General features: G+C 47.0%; 1 long non-coding RNA gene across 1 annotated transcript; it reads left to right on the plus strand.

The window, feature by feature from the left end:
- Positions 1–226: 226 nt before the first annotated feature.
- LOC123328604 lies at positions 227–3,126 on the plus strand. Its single transcript, XR_006543533.2, has 2 exons — positions 227–843; positions 2,557–3,126. It is a non-coding gene; the product is annotated as an uncharacterized LOC123328604 (long non-coding RNA).
- The last annotated feature ends 526 nt before the right edge of the window (positions 3,127–3,652 follow it).

Here is a 3,652-nt window from a genome sequence, read left to right on the forward strand (position 1 = left end):
TACAAGGAAAAAAAAAATCACAGAAATCAAAACAAAAGTAGAGAAGTAATAGGGGAGTGGGGGTAAAAATACAGAAAAAGTGCTTGAGAATAGAGATCAAACAAGCATAGAAAATGCGAAGAAATAATTTCTAGATAAATCCTAAAGACGCTGACACACAGAGAAGACCGTGGAGATGCAACAAGCCCAGAATTGGAGTCCCCAAAGAAGGAAAACAGTATCATAGAGCTGGACAAATTGTGCAAGAAGTTCCTAAAATAAAGGCAACTTGACACATTGTGCACCAGGGGAAGTAGACACAAAGTGGCCAGTAAGTGCTGGGACATATTACATATTAAAAATAAAGTAACAATCCCTCTTTCTCTTTCTTTTCTCTTTCCCTTCTCATCAATTAGGTCCAGAAGTCATTTGGTGGCACCGAGCACAACAGGCATGCACAGTGGTGCTTGGGGGTGGTGGGGTGGGCTACTGCAGCGGTAGCATTGGAGCATCAGCTGAGTAAGGAGGACACCTGAGTGAAGAGTGCAGTGGACAGAATGTGTCCTCCCAAATTCATATGTTGAAATCCCACTTGCAACGTCATGGTATTCGGAGCTGGAACTTTGGGAGGTGATTAGGTCATGAGGGTGAAGCCTTCATGCGTGGGGTTAGTGACCTTGAAAATAAAAGGGATTCCAAAGAGCTCCCTCCCTTTGTTTCCATGATACAGTGAGAAGCAGGCAGTCTGCAGTCTGGAAGAAGGTCCTCATCAGAACCAACTCTGCTGGTACTCTGGTCTCAGACATCCAGTTTCCAGAACTATGAGAAACTTGTGTCTGTTGTTTACATGCCATCCAGTCCAAGGTACTGTGGATTTCAAAAAAATATTCACAACCTAAAAGTTGAGAGTTATATTGCATTCAGCAGAAATTTTTAGGACTTTAGCCCAGAAAGGAGTATCTCAAGCAACCCTGAGAAAACTGCTCTGAGGAGGTGAAGGGGGGACCTAGGTTATTTAGAAGTTTTGCAACAAAAGGCAGGTAGTCTGAATATCAAAAGATTATTGCTAATTAAAGAAAATGGGGTATCCCAGGTTAAGGAAATTAGCACTTTGTACGTATGGGAAAAGATGCAAGAGTCTGGGCTCACTGAAATCATTCCTCTGATATGCACTTCACCTGTCTGAGGCCAGTATCCTGTGTTTTCATACCCTGAGTTTCCTCAGGGCTAACCATAGGGAGTTATTGCAATCTTATGGCTGCTGCTGCTGCTGCTGCTAAGTCACTTCAGTCGTGTCCGACTCTGTGTGACCCCATAGACGGCAGCCCACCAGGCTCCCCCGTCCCTGGGATTCTCCAGGCAAGAACACTGGAGTGGGTTGCCATTTCCTTCTCCAATGCATGAAAGTGAAAAGTGAAAGTGAAGTCACTCAGTTGTGTCTGACCCTCAGCGACCCCATGGACTGCAGCCCTCCAGGCTCCTCCGTCCATGGGATTTTCCAGGCAAGAGTACTGGAGTGGGGTGCCATTGCTTTCTCCGCTGATGGCTGCTAGATAGCAAGTATTCTGTTCCTTCTTGAGTGTCCTCAGGGCTCATTGGCTTACATTCAGTTCAGTTCAATTGCTCAGTCGTGTCCGATTCTTTGTGACTCCGTGGACTGCAGCACGCCAGGCTTCCCTGTCCATCACCAACTCCTGGAGTTTACCCAAACTCACGTCCATTGAGTCGGTGATGCCATCCAACCATCTCATCCTCTGTTGTCCCCTTCTCCTCCTGCCTTCAATCTTTCCCAGTATCAGGGTCTTTTCCAATGAGTCAGCTCTTTGCCTGATAGGTGCTTACATTGGAGGGTTACAATCACTGATGACTGTGATAACCTGTTTACCAATATGGCAGGAAATATTGCATTTCTCAGCACTTTGTTATAGCAGCCTGAACTAAGACCAAAAGTGACTAGTCCTGGGAGGTTGGAGCCTAAGGAAGGAGCCACATGGGGAACAGCTGGCTTGCAAAGGGTCTCACAGCCCAAGTAGAGTAAGGTGAAGGTCCATGTTGGAGCTTAAGTGGGTGAGGAGGACTTCCTTGTGGTGGGACAGCTCAGCACTGGGTGTTGAGCCCAAACAGCATGAGAATGGCCTCAGCACAGGTGAGAGGCAGACAAGTATCATATGTCCTGCCTGGGGCTTGGGGCTATAAGGCGCAGGCAGGGTTAAAAGGCTGTGCATACTCAGCAAAGTGCACACATGGCAGCGCCAGCGTGTAGGTGACAGAAAGGCAGACATGGAGCATGGATAGGGGAGGTGTAAAAGGACATCACCTCTGACCCCTGGACTCAGGAACCTGGGTGCCTAGCTCAGCACAGCACATAGCACCCAGCATGACCAGGAGACCACAGACGGCTCAGACCATGGGGCTGGCCCCACGGCTGTCCGTGGGGATCAACACAAATGCAGAGACATGAAGGTGCCAGAGCTGATCAGGAGCGCTGCTGCAGGCCAATTTCCATCCCGCCCCAGGGTCCCACCCACAGGCTCTTGTCTGCCACCTTCTCACTTTGATTTCTCCTCCCCAACCCAGGACTTCAGTAGAAGCTGCCTTGGGTTGATCAGAAGCAGATGATTTGAACGACCTGCAAGAGTTAATGACCACAGCAGCCCAAGGGCGTTTGAATCAGAGATAAGCAGGTGACTCTGAAGACTCTGGTTTCTGCTCTAGGCTCTGTGTCTGGCACCTCACTGACTCAGACTTGTGTAAACTCAGCACACAGGTTCCCAAGACATCTCAGCCAAGTTCCAGAAAGGAGAGGTTTTCATGCAAGCTCCCAGGATTCACTCTCTATAATGCCATTGGTGAAGAGCTCATTGAAGAGGATTTTGAACTTAAAATGTAAACTCCAAACAATCGCAGATGGAAGGTCAGAGTTCTTTGTAAGGGCAAATCAGCAAAGATATTAGGAGGCACTCCTTCCGGGTCAGACAGCATGGGATGAGGGTTGCAGGTGAGAAAGCTAAAGAATCGGTGATAAGGAAGATAATGGACAGGACTGGAAAGGGATGTTTTCATCAGTCACACCTGGATAAGGGTTTCAGCCATTTCAGAGGTTGGAGGATTATAGAACAGGGTGGTAATAAATTTTCTCTGCTATGGTGGAAATGTTCTCTGTCTGTACTAATACAGCAGCACTAGGAACACGTAGCTAATGAGCACTTGAAATGTGACTGGTGCAGCTGAAGATCTGTATTTTTTTATTTTATTTAACTTGCATTCATGAAAATATTTAAATAGGCCCATGTGGCTAGTGGCAACCACAGCAGACAGCTCAGCTCTACAGAATTGGTGACCATTGTATAATTGACTCCTGATGTACTGGGTGAGTTATGGTTATTTTCAATTGTCTCAGATAATAATAATTTAAAAAAGTATTTCAGATACAATTTTTAGTTAAAGAATCCTTAATTCGTGTAAGTCGAGTCTGCAGAGCTCTGGAGTCACCTGTAGGCAAGTTAAGTGAAGTCATCTGCTGCTTGTGGTCCAGACGGTGGTGTCCAGAGAGGGCGGAGTAAATGAGGAAGTGCTCCCCAATGGGCATTACTGGAGCACAATGAGGAACAGTCCCTGTCTTGTGTAAAGAAGAAGCTTGGTGAATAGGTAAAGTGCCACGGAGACTCCCCAG

Source organism: Bubalus bubalis, chromosome 12, assembly GCF_019923935.1.
Source record: "Bubalus bubalis isolate 160015118507 breed Murrah chromosome 12, NDDB_SH_1, whole genome shotgun sequence".
Lineage (NCBI taxonomy): Eukaryota > Metazoa > Chordata > Mammalia > Artiodactyla > Bovidae > Bubalus > Bubalus bubalis.